Source organism: Pollicipes pollicipes, unplaced genomic scaffold, assembly GCF_011947565.3.
Source record: "Pollicipes pollicipes isolate AB1234 unplaced genomic scaffold, Ppol_2.1 Scaffold_6686;HRSCAF=7923_pilon_pilon_pilon, whole genome shotgun sequence".
In the NCBI taxonomy this organism is placed as follows: Eukaryota; Metazoa; Arthropoda; class Thecostraca; order Pollicipedomorpha; family Pollicipedidae; genus Pollicipes; species Pollicipes pollicipes.
In genome coordinates this window covers 1571322-1587641 of record NW_023596921.1, presented here as the reverse complement: position 1 = coordinate 1587641, position 16320 = coordinate 1571322, and positions in this window count along the sequence as shown.

The window sequence follows — 16320 nt, the reverse complement described above, 5'->3', positions numbered from 1 at the left end:
TCTACTCAACAATAATGAGACCCCATATTTCCTACCTGGCCTACCTCTTGTGTAGAACACCAGGGGCACATTACCGTTTCCTGGTCAAGTGCTGAAGGGTCATTCCGTCCCATCGCACAGTGCCTTCGCTGTGTTATTTTGGCGACACACAACGGATCTCCTGCTCGATCCGAATGCGATTAGAAGGATATGTGGTATCCCATCGCTCCCCTCCCTGACACGAGAGGCCTTCTGACCCGCCAGTTGGCCCCGGATCAGCACAGAACCCCTGATTGACGCAACAACATTCCTGATTGCCGCAGGTGGTCCAACAATTGTCACATGGACTCCAGTTCCATGTTGTATTGGGTTTTTCAGAACCTTTGAGGACTCCGTTAGCGTAGATTGTAGATAAAATGGCCCCAAATTCGTATTAACATGGCTAATCCATGATCGTCTTAAAATGTTTAATATTAAGCCAGGCTTGATAACTGATTAAAAAACTTTGAAATATGGTTTCGAACATGCGCTTGCAAGTCAAGAACAACAGCTTCGACTTTTGGCGTTGCAGTCACCGCAGGCCGCGCGGCGTCGGCTTTGCGAGTGAAGCACTAACCGAGGGCCAATGAGCAAATGGAAAAAGATGACTCTCCTTGTGCAAGACGGCTAGTGAACTAGGTAAATCGGCATGCATGTTAAATGCAGTGCAAAAGTAAGCTAAATGCAACCTTAATCTGAAAAAAGGGGGGCGGGGGTAGTTAACACTGCTGTCCCCCACCTTGAAAAGGGGGTTCATGGTCCCCTTCCCTCTCCCCCCCCCCCCCCTGTTCCTACACTCATGCCAGCTGTTTGGATGTGGTCGCTTAGTTTTGTGTTTCTTATGTCAAAGATTATTTTTGTATAAAATTAGCCTATAAAGGTCGATTTACAAAATAATGACTTTCCATTTCGACCCTACGCAAAACTGCAGCTTTGTGGGTAGCTTAGAATTGAGTGTAATTCACAGACTTTATCTCAGTAAGACGGTTTGATATGATTGCTGGTATAAGTATCACCTATCGGCCATGGAAGATGACCCGAGGGGCAAAATAACAGCATGCAGAGTGGCGTGGCCTGACCGTGCAGGCCGGAGAAAAGTGTGCGCATGACACAATAGCCGTGGAGAGGCTACGACAAATGTGCCATGTGCACGGTAAGGAGCAACTTACACCTTCAGTGAATTTGAGCTTGAACGACATGAACCGAACAGAGGAACAGACATGTCGAACAGACATGTCGAGAACTGAAAGGACGGGGAAGTTGAGACTGGTATCAGGATGCGTCACCAGAACTGCCGTCACTACAGATAGTGTGGTCGGCGTTTTGACACGAGTTTGAAGCCTATGTAAGCAAGAAAGGTTTGACACTCGTGGTGCTTCGGCACTTTGACTAAGGAGTTTGCTGAAAATAATCGACACTTCAGTTTGCGATAAGGTACCAGTTAGACGGTGTTATTATATAATCCATTGTTAGATTGAGAAAATGCAAGGCTCAGAGACAGTGCGCATGTCAGATTTCCTCACAAAAAGGCAGTTAGCACCACGCCAATGTTTTTTTTTACTCTAGAACATATCACACACAGCGTGGCAATTCCATTCCTTTTTGTGATGTAGTCAGGGGGAAGATGTACCTCCCAACTGTGAACATATGGCGGTGATCATGCATTATAATTCGGCACATCCCTACACGAGTACTAACAAAGTAGTCCTACACCATAAATGCGGAGGGTGGTGCGTGCACCTCCAAGCACCAGACGTGTCAGCGTGGTCGCCACTATGCTGACACTTTTTTGAAACAGAAGGGGTGCAGTTGCTTCTATCTCTTGGATACTTAAGTGTGAAGTCTGCGTATGATACACGATTACGTGTTCAGGTGCTTTGGAAGCTATTTGGTTATGTATTCACAAGAATGGACTGCCAAGAATATATGTGGCAATCGCCATCCTTTTACACGCATGTTCTCGACAAACCAAAATTTCGTTGGCAAAACAGATGCATTTTAGTTAATGCAATAGAAAGCATAAGTACTCCTCTACGTACCATTTAACGCGCGCTCGTTGGGGGGATCAAATTGCCCCCCCCCCCCCCGAAGGTTTTCTGGAATAGTTTTTGAGCGGCGCGGTTCAGCCGCGACAGATTTTGCATAGCTGTAGACAATTGAATACTGGATCGTTTTGATTTCAGAATTTACGTGTACCTTATAAGGTCACTGACCTACGGCAGGCCAAAGTCAGAACATGCATTCAGTGAGGTTAATGTCTAGGAAATCTTTCAATCTGGCTTAACAAAGGAGTGTTACACGAAACTTTACGTCTCTAAGATACTTGCTGAGGCAACACAACAATTCAATAAACAAATTTCATTGACCTAGGGTCAAATATGAAGATCAGACCATGTTTATTCAAACTATTTTATTACTCTGTTTTATTACCTGCATAGTTTCCGGTGCTTCTTTCAAAAATATCGGTGACAGGAACCTCGCTGTATATCTTCCATGGGCTTTTTAAGGGTCCGAATAGTTCACTGTCCTATAAGGACCTGGGTCAGCATTTTGTTTTTAGAAACATATTGCCTAGCGTAATCGTTGTCACTTATGCAAATGCAAAACTCAAAGCAGTTTGCGTTTGCGACTCAAATGCGTTTGGTCACCATGACCTTCAAAGGTCAAACAAGGTCATTGACTTTAAATGAACATGTGATCTTTTGCTTGGAGAGTATATCTAGGTTCTGACAGCGCTTTGGAGACCAGCCTCTCGGCCGCTCCGCCGGGCCACCGGCTGACTCCGCTCCCGCCGCGCCTCCTCATCAGCGCCGCCGGCGCGCCGCCTGCCGCAGACGGCACTTCAAACGGCGCGTCGCTGCCGACGCCGCAGCCAGTCATCGCCTTCAAAGCGGCGGCGCGCGACGGTGCCGACGCGGCGGCGGCGGCGGCGGCGCCCCCCGCCGGCGGCCCGGCGCTGCACTTCCCAGTCCTGTTATCAGAGGCTACATCTATTTCCAGTGTTGACGCGTCGGGCTGGGTGCGGGGGCTGTGAGAAGACGCACGAAGCGTGCGATAAGGGTGGACTGTGGCAGCGAACGGCCCGCCGACCAGACAGCATACTGGGGTGTTGATATGCTGTCACGTTACCTTCTTACGTCCTCATTACCATCACGTCCTGATATCACCGTCATTGTTCGCAGTTGACAACTGGTTAAGCGTGGATTGTCATTGCACTGACTGAGGATATTCTGATAATACTTGGAAAGTATATGCATCACCTTAGGGGCAGTTCGTAAAATGCGCTTTGGATCTTAATCATCGCCCCAGGTTACGCAATGGTTGCGCTTGGCGACTACCTGCTCTCCCTTGGTTACGCGGTGGCAAGCATAAAGTCCAAGAAGTCATCGTCCATTTGGCCTCTAATCGGGCTTAGTGGTGAAATGAAAGCCGTCGTGTTTCATACCATGGGAAGAAGTCATTGGACATCATCCAAGATACCGCCTTCTATGAGAAAGGGGCTATCAAATGGAGTTTTAAACGGGTTTGGGGACATCAAATGATAGCTACAGCAAATGACCAGCTGCTTTCTTCGACACACAATTCATCCATGTTGGTTCAGTAGAATGATCCGTGTACCGGGTGCAGAGCTCCAACACAATACCTGGCACTTACGCGGGTCTTCGACCCACACTTCGCTGAGCTATTCATAGCAAATCCAGGTTGTCATTGCAAAAGAAATTACCGTCCATGTCTGTGCTATTTTCCCGCGGTTTGCAGTGTTTCGTAATTGCAAACTGACCGAAGAATCTTGTGCGATCATGAAGACTCTGAAAATGCTTGCCATTCTATATGTGTTTTGTTAATTGTTAATGCCAGGGAGTGGTCTAAGGCGTGCGGGAAAAAGGTATTTCAATTCATGATAAAACCTGTCACGAAATATCTTGAGCAACTCGGCAATTGTGGAAAGAAACGTGGAAAGTAAGCTTGCTCCCCGAAACGGCTGCCCAGCGGCGGTCAGTGTTTTTCCCTCCGTCAGCGAGCGTCGGTTACACATCCCCTCCGGTCAAAACATCCCAGCTATGCGAGCGATTTTCTCGGTTACAAGGTAAAGACCAAACAAGATCCCAGCGTCGGCTGAAGAGGACCTCCTTCACAACTGGCCTTTCCGGACATGGCGCCGGCGCTGCGGCCCTTTTCCCGTCCAGACACTGCACAAACAGCCGGGGAAGACTGCGTTCACCGCCCTCCGGCCTTGTTTACGATGGTAGAGAGCCTCCTGAAGTGCATGTCTCATGGCATATTACAGTATTTTTTCGCCAGGAAGAAATATTTTTGTAGTCTATTAGGCGCCGCGTCAATGCCGTGGCCAAATAGATTTATGGAGTATCTCTGCCTGGAGTGTTATCGCTCTGCATAGCGGCGCAATGGGCGACACTCGTCCGGGCTATCCAAATAGCAGGGGACCGTGCTCTTCTTTCTCCGGGTGTGTGCCATCTCGTATCCATTATCTCCCGTCTCCTCTCTCTCCTGGCCGCCCTCTGGCTCTCCAGCGCTGGGTGAGAGCGAGCTCATGCCGCGCATTGTTCAGCCTGATGGGAAAAACTGATTCCATGTGAAAAACGTTTGCAGAGGACCTACAGCGCTTCCGTAACGTGTGTGCTGCTACCGAATCACAGCGGATTTCTAGACCTCCATGTGCCTGAGTGGTGAGAAAATGCCCGAACATAAGGTTTTTCTGAGCAAACTGCCCCCGTCCAAGTGTCCACGTGAACACGTCGGTGAATCTGGTTAGCATTTCTTCCAAATATGATGTTGGACATAGGCACCGCCATCATAGGCATAATGGCAGATGCCTATATCACGTACCGAGGCCGAGTGACACCTACGCCGCGCGAACTATGATTACACAAAATCAGCAGACTTATATGTGAACGTGATGTTATGTCATGCGTAATATCCTCACAGTCACCCGCGCGCCGGAGGTGCCACGGGAGCGTGTAGTACACCGTTCTGATACGTTCGTTCGTGCCGCTCAAGCAAAAGCTGTCGGGCAGCTGCAGCTGCCGCGTGTCCGGACTGAGTTTGGGCGCCGGTGGTTCACGGTTTGCGCATCAAGCGAGTGGAACTCGCTGCCTCAGAAGTGCGTTTTAATATATTTATACAGGAGATGAACAAACCTGCCGTGTAGTGTATGACCTTCATCTGCGTTGCCTGCTTTATATTCTGTGACTATTTTGTATACGCCGATACGAAAGCTCAAAAATCCACTTTGGAATATATCTATCTATTCATGGATATTGGTGTCAACTTCGCCGTCATCGAGCCCATGCACGCGCTCGTAGGTGATTGGGACAGAAAAGAAGCTCGAGCATTACCCAACGGTCAGACAGTTGAACTACGGTGTGCCCGTGACGTCACCAAAACTTGTAATCTCTGTAGCATAATGATTATCTTGGGCTTCGAACCCCGAAGCTGCACACGCCTCTGACCGCCCATTAAGTCATACGTACGCGTCTTCCGACACATACGCACTCCGGCAGAGAGTTGCCCCGGCACCCAAACCGGTGCAGACCCCGATGAGTTACCATTCTGTTCCGGACGCCACTGAAATTAGGTAAGGACGCTCTCCAGATCTCCTGTATACAGCCATGACCTGCAAAACGGCGTGTTCGGCTCCGGTAGCGTCCTGAGGTCCTTCCCTTTCGGCCCCGGTAGCGTCCAGTGGCCCTCCCCAGTATCGTGGCGTTCAGTATCTGATGTCCATATGCCCCGAGAGCACCCTGCCCATTGCCCCGCCGGTAGCCTAGCCCGAGGGTCTTCCTCTCAATTGGCTCAGTTCGTCCCAGGTCGGTCGGAGAGAGCTCTGTCCATGGTCTAGCGGGCACCTCAGGCTCAAACCTCGCCCTCTCCACGGCTACCCAGTGTCCAGTGTACGTACAGGGCAGAAACGAACGCTGCCCATCGCCTCGTCGCTACCTATGACTCGCGAACCGACCGCTCCCTCTTCGCTGCCGCCCCCCGGTGGGAGCTCGGTCATGTCCAGCCGCCGCTCGGGGCCCGGAGCCGAGAGGGCTTAACCTGAGCGCCCGGCGGAGCTCGGTCATGTCCCGCCGCCGCTCGGGGCCCGGAGCAGAGAGGGCCTCGCCAGAGTGCCCGGCGGAGCTCGGTCATGTCCCGCCGCCGCTCGGGGCCCGGAGTCGAGAGCGCCTCACCCTGGCGCCCGGCGGAGCTCGGTCATGTCCCGCCGCCGCTCGGGGCCCGGAGCCGAGAGGACCTCAACCGAGCGCCGATCCCGACCGGCCATTGATCGTGCCTCGCCTCCGGCCGTGTCCGGTAAGCACCGGCGCCCTTCCGGCCGCCGTGTTTGCCGCCGCGCGCCGTGTTTGCCGAGACACGGCGATATTGACGCGGCGCGGCGCTCGGGGCTTGTCGGCGGCGCGTCTCAACAGCTTATCAGGCGGCCGGCGTCGTCGGCGGCGGCGGCGGTGGAGCCCTCCAGACCGCCGCTTTTTGTCGCCGAGGGCCCTCCGACGGACACTCATTACGGCGCTTTGTCTGCGCCAGAATGGGGGCCAGCCGTGTTTGGCCGGCCTGTCAGCGGCCAAATGGCGCGCGCGGCGCCGCCGCTCGCTGTCCCGCCACTCTCGGCCGCGCCCGGAGCGGCGTTGATCGCCCGTGTTTGCGTGTCGAGTATTTGTGCAGGCGGAGGAGCCGTGAGGTGGGGCTCGGCCGCGGTCGGCTTCTGTGTCGGCAGCGCGGTCTTCCGGGCTGTGTTTGATCGGCGGGCTGGGCGCATCATTTGGAGCTGTGTTTGCCAAACGACTCGAGAGGCAGCTGAGTTTAAAGGCGGACGTTGCGTGAAGAGGGTCTGATCTCAAAGCTTGGTGAGGGCCAAGTGTTGTCGGGAATAAACTCTTCCATTTTAGGATCCTCCCCACAATATTCCGTCGCGTAAGTGACTTAAATGTCCACGCTTCAGGTGGCTGTTGAGGTATGTGTGTACATGCAGTTGCTTCCGTAACTCGGAGGTTGATTTCCACCAACCGCTCATTTTTTACTTCATTTGTGTAAATTGTCCTACGCCATGCCGATTAATGCACGATGGGATCGGTATGCACAATGACAATGGTTCGTTCTAATCTTTACTCTGTGCCAGATTGGAAGTAAAAGCGGGTCTCCAAGGGACATTCGCTCTCTCATCGCGTGCGCTGGAACGGACACCACCAAGGTGCCGCTGAGAAATCTCCTGAGCCGGAGGTGCCCCCCGGTGGGGTGGCACGCGCCTCTCGTGTTGCGAGCGCTGCCAGCTGTTGGCTGTTTGCCGGAAACACCCTGCCCCGTTAGTTTTGCTCTCTGCGGTGCCAGAGCCGTGGATCAAGAGAGTGGGGTGAAACATAGCAAAGGGTGCAAGAATGCCAGTATATCCGGTGTTTTCTGCACTTGTTTGGGGCATAAAACTGCTATCAAACCACCCTCTTCTCCTTAGAGAAAAGTAACCGGAGTACTGCCTAATAGACATAATCTGCCCTAAGTGTCCTAGTGCTGGTACGGTATATCAATTTTGTAGATTATAAACAAATCAACTAAGTTTCATTTTTCCGGTTAAATCCAAGTGAAGATTGAAACAGAAGCATTCCATGTCATGATTTCCAGGATTCCAATTGTCAGCATTACAAAAACACGTGGCATGAAACGCCATCCGATGTTCTATATTTCACTACACTTCCATGCAAAATGGACGGAAAGTGATGTAGGTGCAAAGTCGGCAGATTCCATTACCTGAACATGCTTGCAGGACGGATAAATACACAGCTCATGACGTCATATCTGCCAAATTGCTTTGGTATCAGTCACAACGGCGGTTTTGGCAGCGTGCAGCGCAGGGAGCACCAGCAGTCTCTCCGCGGTCTCCACCCAACGCTCGGCTCATCCTCCTCTCCCTGCCGCGAACAAGACGTCACGTGTTTTTATGCGCCGGCTTGTGCGGATATAATTGCAGCTCGAGACCGGCTTTATTCGGCCGCGCACCGGTCCTGTCAGCCGGTAAAAAGTTAATCGACTGGGAGCGCCGCCCGCGCGCCCGGCTTAGCACCAGGCCGCAAGAGCGTGGCGGTCGGACCGGCGGCAGGAGGGCCCGACGACAGCCGGCGAGGAGGTGAACCGAGCCGCCGGCCTGCTCGGGGCGAAGTAAACCGAGCCACTGGCCTGCTCGGGGCGATGTGAACCGAGCCACTGGCCTGCTCGGGGCGAGGTGAACCGAGCCACTGGCCTGCTCGGGACGAGGTGAACTGAGCCACTGGCCTGCTCGGGACGAGGTGAACCGAGCCGCCGGCCTGCTCGAGGCGAGGTGAACCGAGCCACTGGCCTGCTCGGAGCGAGGTGAACCGAGCCACTTGGCCTGCTCGGAGCGAGGTGAACCGAGCCACTGGCCTGCTCGGAGCGAGGTGAACCGAGCCACTGGCCTGCTCGGGGCGAGGTGAACCGAGCCACTGACCTGCTCGGGGCGAGGTGAACCGAGCCACTGGCCTGCTCGGGGCGAGGTGAACCGAGCCACTGGCCTGCTCGGGGCGAGGTGAACCGAGCCACTGGCCTGCTCGGGGCGAGGTGAACCGAGCCACTGGCCTGCTCGGGACGAGGTGAACCGAGCCGCCGGCCTGCTCGGGGCGAGGTGAACCGAGCCGCTAGCTGGCTCGGTTTAGAGCCGAACGGTGGATGGAGTCTGGGCCCGGGGCCTTGCGCCTCACTACGGTCGTGGTGTGCGCGGTGATGGCTGGAGATCATGAGATGTCGCCGGGTTCAGAGTCGCTGGTATGAAAAAATGCGTCAAAAGTATGGTGTATTTGGTAGACAGACCAGATGTTTCCGTCGCAAAGACATTTGGGAGCCCCCGTTATGGTGAGGCATATCGCGTAGGGCGCGCGGCAACGTCCGTGCTGGGCTCAGTGCAGCGCACGTGGAGGCGCCGAACTATGCGGCTAGTTCTGATTAGGCACTAAGAGCAGCTACCGGCAATGGATGCGCTGGGGACTGGGGCGAGCGGGATTATTCACCGCGTGTATGTTCATGTGGTGCTATACATGTGCTACGCTTCAGCCCACTTTCTGTAGTTCATGAACTTTAGTTTACGAATAGCTCATTTTCGTGGCATGAAGTCTGTGGTGATGGGTGGACAACATTGGATTAGAAGCGAACTTAGGCTGACTTAAGTGTTAGGATAGCTCTTCGACCCATCGTAATCCACTGTCATTGATTAGAGCTGCACTGGTGAGCAGACATGAGAGTACTTCATGTTCATTCAAAAGTGATATGTTGCCTTCTCATTCATGCGGGTACGAACTCAATGTCGTTCATGGAGCAATGGTGCATTAGACTGGTGTGATAGCTGCCACACGAGGGAAGCGCAGCTATTCGGGGAGCCAATAATGTGACGCTGTTCCTGTGATCAATGTAAAGTCTGCTTTTATCTGCTCTGTTCTGCTCTGCTCTGCTCTGCTCTGTCCTGCAGAATCTGCCGTCCAAAGGTAAAACCCCATATGCTCAATGTTGGCCATTTTGCGTTTTTATTTCATCTGATTCGTCCTCCCACATTGAGTTTGGATATTTAAACCAATAGCTGAAATCTGCACAAACTTTTGGCCAAAAGAAAGAGCTAAAAGCTTGTGAAATTTCAACTCCTGGTTTTAATCACCAAATTCAGCATGAATAGACAAACAAAACGCATTAAAAACGCAGTGTAGTCAAAAATTAACACATGAGGTTTTACCTTTGGACGGCAGAGATGGACAGAAGGTGTCTGCCGAACTATGGGCTCCTTAGACTGTTCATCGTCATTGTCATTGGGGGTTTACCACGCGCTCAGCTGCTGAGGCTACATGGCGTCGTCTGCCTCGCACCATGGCAGGAAGGGCGGGCACTGCGGGAATCAAACCCCGTACTGTGCGCCTGGTTTCCCAGGCGCACAGTGGTTAACGCGGACGCCTTAACAGCTACACTATCGGCATTCCAGGCTGCTCAAGTGCCAAGAAGAATTACATAGCCACCTAACGATGTGCATGAATGGGTATGCCATCTACCGGTGGCTGCAAACCCCACTCTCTGGCAGCCGTGCATTTAACGACTGACATTCTACCGTGATCAAGTCAGGTCGTCGGCGACGCCCGGTCCCTCTCCCCTGCAATCATCTCCCCCACCCACCCCTCTCTTCCGACCTGAAGATAGGCGGAGTCCGAACATTCTCCCACCAAAGCCGCAATCTACTCTTCCTGTCCCGCCCCGTTTGGTTTCTTCTCCACGGTCAGTGACGTCTCTAGCTATGTAAGGGACAGGTTGCTATCTTCATTCTAAAAAAATGTTTGTTATAAAACTCACCACAGCCCCTTTGGGTGACTGAATAGTATCTGTGGAGCCTTGTGAAAGATTGGTTAAAGCTGAGGATCAGGTTTTTCCAAAAGTAGAGTTTTTTTCTCTAAAAGTGATGTTAATTGATTAAACACCTTGGTTGTAAACGCCAACATATGGGGTAAGAAGGCTCCTCCAACAAGATATAAGCTTTTGATCCACGCCAAATAACTCATGGCAAGGCACTAGCATTGGTTGAGGAACAGGCTTAGATACTAAGGGCCGCATGAGCATAGTCCACCCACTTTTCGTAATGGTCTAAATCAGTGTCACGCAGACGCAAAAAAGCAATAGACCACAAAAAGGCCTGCCATTTGGGGTGTTCCTGCACACCTAATATGCGAACGGGAATGATGTGACTCGAACGTCGAACTGACGCTTTAAGCATGAGGGAACCTGACTGGACTTAAGCCTTACGTTTGAATGCAGTGGATGGATCAGTACACCCCTGTGGTTGGTGCCATTCTGCACAATCTATATGCCTAATTGCATCAGCCACTCGCGCCCCAAGGATTTTCGTGGGGTGGAGCCGGACCCTGAGGGGCCCAACTTTAACCCTGTATACAAAATACACCGACTTTAAAATATGCCGACTGTTCCCTGTATACAAAATATACCGACTCATCTAAAATCAATTTTGCACTTATTCCCAGGGCCACGTAATTACACCTATTATTTTGGGCAACAGTTGAAATTTATGTGGCATTCGCTTACAGATGCACCATGCGAAACTAGTCACAGGCCATGTGTAGGATACCTTTCGGGCCCGACAGCTATTTAGGGAGTGATGGGTTGATGTGCCTTTTGGCAGGGACCCATTTGCCTTCGATGTTTCTCTGGATGCGCAGTCCTGAACTGGCTTCGGCCGGTTGGGAGGGCATCGCAGCTTCTCACGCCACTCCATAGATGGCGCTGCCCTCCTGAGTCAGCCGCAGGCGGTCACGGCCATCAGTGGCACGGTCGAAAGGAGGCGTGGACACCCATAAAGGTGCGGCGATCACACCCGAGCGTCCCAACGAATGCATTCGGTAAGCCCTGTAAAATCATGACCATCGCCACGACAGCCTGGCAGACGTGGGAAACGGTTAGTTCATAGGGCTATGGTCCTCGCAGGTAAAACCAAATCAAACAGCAGCCCAATGGAGGAGATGCGTGGAAAAAAAAATCGAGTTCAAACGGGACTTGGCCAGCCTTCCCCTCCCCCCCCCCCCCCCCACCCCATGGGACGCCCTCATGCCCGCGGCTGAAGTTTCACTTCGGAGATGACATTCTATTGGTCCTATTATTTTGAACCACTCTGCTTTAGTTCTCAATTCCACCAGTCACTGTAGAAACAATAAGTTATCTCGCATGACGTCGGCACGCATCGTTTCCATTACGCATCGCTCATAGTGTTGTGTTTATGCTACGCTTACTGCCATTTACACTGGCATCGTCCAGTGCTGCTGTTTACGCGACACAGCGCTGTGCGTGGTCTCATATGCATCAGCTTGCTTTTGTAAGATTGGTGACAGTTGTTGCCAAGGTTTAGGAACAAGGGCGTGCAATTGATGTCGACATTTCACCCAATCTCCAGCCACTCCTTTTGTGAAGTGAACCCAAACCACGATCCTCCCCATCATGTTCCATTAATGGATCAGTAGGGCGCCTAGTTTGTCGGCGAGCAAGCGAATATGAGCTTCAAACACTATCGTTGACGTTGCAGATAGCTATGCAATGCAAGACTAGAAAGCCCTTAACTCCCCCCCCTCCCCCGGGCAGGGAGGGAGAATTTCACCCCTCTTGCTAATAGCTACTTCAGTTTCGGTTGGTTTCAGGCAGGTCCTTGAAGTTTACTTTTTGCTAGAGATGTTTTTTGTGTGCTGTGTCAGGACTTGAGTGCACGGCACACGAGTGGCCGTTTAGAGGCATGGCTTCGGAGTGACGTCCAGTAAAGTTTGGCGATATTGCAAGCATAACAATTTCCATAGGACCACGTAAACGCCCTTCTGATTGCAAGGCTGGTTGGTGTTTCCGGTGAATGCCAACAATTGAACCATAGCTGCTGTTTTTCAAAGGGACTCATCTATTTTCGCTTGAGTTGTGAGCAGAGATATCCGTTCTCAAGTTGTATTTCCTGCCATTTCACAGCCATGGACCTTTTTAAGTTATTAATTATCTTGTTCCTGTGCAAAACGCACGCGGATTTGTGCAGATTATTTCGCGACGCTTATTTTGGAGCCACCCTGAAATGTATGACGTCATGCAAACGCACCATAGATTACGCCTCCACAATGTCCATAGAAAAACATGACCATCGACTGATTGGTGTTTAGGAGGTGGTCAGCATGAGTCGCCTCATCAACGGGCAGGATTGGGGCTTCAATCAGCTAAATATGTGGAACGCAAATCTGGATCACAAACCGCGTTTTGTGTTATGTAATAGAAGCATTTGGGTTATGTCGTGCTAGGTGAATAAAGATAAAGATAAAGACAGGAGTCACGCTTCTAAAAGTGGGCCACACCATCCACCACATCAGCCATTCTGGCACAGTCAGTCTGGCAGCGACTATGACGTTATAAAAACGCCCCATGACGTAATCAAAATGTGACTTTTGGATGAGCTACTCACTTAAAAGTGGAAATGTGTCATCCAAAATAGGACTTTGCACTTAAAAGTAGGCTAATATTTGCAAGTGAGCTCTTATCAACACAGCGGATTCTTTCCTCGATATCGTCAGCTGTACAGCACTCCCATACCGGTGCATATCAGTTCGAGTCAGCGGCTTGATGAGGCGGAACGTTGCTGTAGACAGGGATGAACCGGCAGCTTGTCTTCACTCTACGGTGTTTGGCGCTAGCCGCAGGGGATGTTCGCTCATGTTTTGTCTCACTCCCATGTTTACGATCATGAATAATACGACCGACTGTTCCGCCGGTCATGCCGAGGTCCTGAGCCACCTGGTCACTCGACCATCTTCCATTATCACGGTAGGGTCACGTGGGCGGGTTCAGTCTGCGCTGTGAGTCTCCCAGAGCGTGACAATTTATGCACGCCCTCCCTGCCATCTCCAAACTCCCGCACCCACTCACGCACCTTTGGCTCGGAAAAGTGTTGTTCATAAACAATTCAATACTCCTCACGAATCTCCAAACCGTTCTTCATTTCCTGTGTCATTGTCTTTAATAACTGAGCGCCGCAAGGCAGCGTCGAAACCTAAACCAAATTTCGGGTCGTATGTGAAACAGAACTCGAAAAAGGCTCTGTATCTTTCAGTCCGCTTAAGGCATCACGCTAAAGATCTGTCGTGCCCGACGAAATTCCCGTTAAATGGTGACACGGTGACGCAGTAGTGCCGGTTGTGCCTTAAAAAAAAGCAGTAGCGTGTGCTTCATGACGTGGCTCTTTCACAACAATTAAACGGAGCTTTTTTGGAAAGCGTATATAACACAAATAGCTTTGCAGAGGACAACTTCATGGCTCAACAAAGGATTTTTCCAAAAAATTGTGAAATATGTTACTGGCTTTAATAGTGATTTACATATTTCTCAGTAGCCTGATACAAAACGTTCCACTTTCCTACAAATAGAGGTAGCATAAAGCGACAGATTCATGTCCAGATAGAAGGAAAGATGGAGAGGGCATACTGCATAGTGTCAAAATGTGCTGTCATTGCATTGCTAAGTGCGGTAATGTGGAATGTAAAATGCATAAATGAAGGAACATGAACAAATGAATCATTTTGGGCGGAGGCGGTTCGAGGGGTGAGAGTAATAGGAAGCCAGACAGGTAGCAGTAAGCCAGGACGTACGGACCTAAAACGTCTGTTGATATACGCCTCAAGATGTCTCGTGCGTCAAGGTTGCGAATCAAGCAGTTGATAGATTCTGACCTTCAGTTCAGCTTAATGCTTTGTCAGCAGCCCCCTATTGTGAAGCACACCGATCACAAGCAGAAAGAGGGGATTGTTCGGACCATTGGTGCAGCGGATGCTGGATCACGACTACATATGCGTCAATGGGCACGAAGGACAGGCGGCCCTGAACAGAGGGCTGTCAGCGGTCGCGGTAATGGGCCAAAATCCAACCACGTGCCCCTTGTCTTTTTTAATACAAGGATACGCCTATAAATCACTTTCTTAAATCGGTTGCAGGGGCACAGCTGAAAATGTTGACCTAACCTGTCCCAAAACCTGATTTCTCCTCGGATTTCAGCTCCTTGAATATGCATCCTCGATGTTAAAATAAAAACAGCACTTTTATGTTTTGTGAACCCTAAATTGTTTTGCTGCGGAGGAGTAACTTTCCTTTAAAGTCAATGTCAGCTGCCTTTTGTGAAAGGCTTAGAGTGCGATGAAATTTACAGAAAAACATATCCGTAAAACTTAGCAAAGGATCACTGATGACCAACGCTGTCGCCGGTCGTGTTGTGTAACTGCCACAGCCAACACTTGTGACAAGTGCCCTTGTCACTTCCGTGGAAAACATGCGGTAACTTTTATCTGGTTCCGATCCAGGTGTTATTATGTGAGAAAACAAATTAAGCAACCACTTGCAGACAGCCTGAACATATGACAACGTTTGCATAAGAAACATTAAGTACGAACTGCAATTACAATGACATAAGGTATAAATTAGGTATAAACAAAACAAATTGTAGGATAAGCATCTAACAAAAGAAATAACATCGTAATCCGGGATCCAGTATGTTATATAGCAAATATCGTTCCAATTATTCGATAGTTTAAAGGGAGTGTTCCACATTTCTATGGGTTTTTAAACTGAAACAGTCATCTTCAAGACCTCTCAGTGTTGTTCACAATACCGTCCTTCCTGAAGCATTCCAACATTTCCCTTAAATAATCCTGATTGGTATGTGGCATTAAAACCTGAATTTGAAAGACAGTATATCATGCTTGTTCTACACAAAAGCGTCTATCTGATTCGAATAAGCCAAGAAAACAGTTGTAACGACAACTCTAACATCTAGACTCGGTTTGCTCCATCGTTAGAATGGCTGGAGCCGAATGTCTCAATGGCGCGCACCGAGTGTGACGTTAGAAATAGTTCACCAAAAACATCGGTGCCATTATGTTTGCTACCGTGTCTGCATGCAGAATACGTGACAGTGTTTTAAAGGCTTCTGAAAATAAGGACTGTTAAGCGGAAATATTTTTATACCAACTAATTACAGGCATTCGGCGGCATGTGCTGTTGTTAACCATTGCCAGTAAATGGATTAAAAAGCAAATTAGTGCCCACCAAATCATGTCTTAGTAACAGGCAAACAATGTGATGCCTTCTTTATTCCTTGGAAGGTTCACATTAACCTAGCTGACTGAAAGGAATTGATTTTGAAATTATTTACGTCAACTGATCTCTTGAGCCGTGGCTACCCTCAGCAAAATAGTAGGAAGGTTTAAAAATCGCTACATTCGAGTTGAAAAGTACGCATGGATAAGATTTCGATCTATTGCAGATTTAAAAAGCGTACATGACACAACACAACTGGCATGTTTTAATAATCGCGCTGTGCAATCTTCCACACCCTCGTGTTTTCAGTGGTTTCAGCCCACCACAAAGCTGTCGCACACGCGGTGTTTACGTGGTCTGTATAGCTGTTCAGAGACCTTTACCGCTGGTTTCAGCGTCCAGTCTGTCTCCGTTCAGCCATTACGGTAAATCGGGCTGAAATCACACTGTAACCTACCCATAGCCAAAAACTTTTGTCCTCCTGTATTTCTATTGGTAACTCTGACATTGATTGACGACGTTGCCATGGCGACGGCGAGCGCCAACCAATCAGCGCGCAGCTCACGGCCGAGGATGATAGGTGGTGTTGTTGGCGACTCACTGACTCCGCCCCCTAGCTATTGGCTAATCTGCCGGTGTGAATGGGAGATCATTACTCGCTGCCGGGAGCCAGTGAGCGGACCGGGGCGG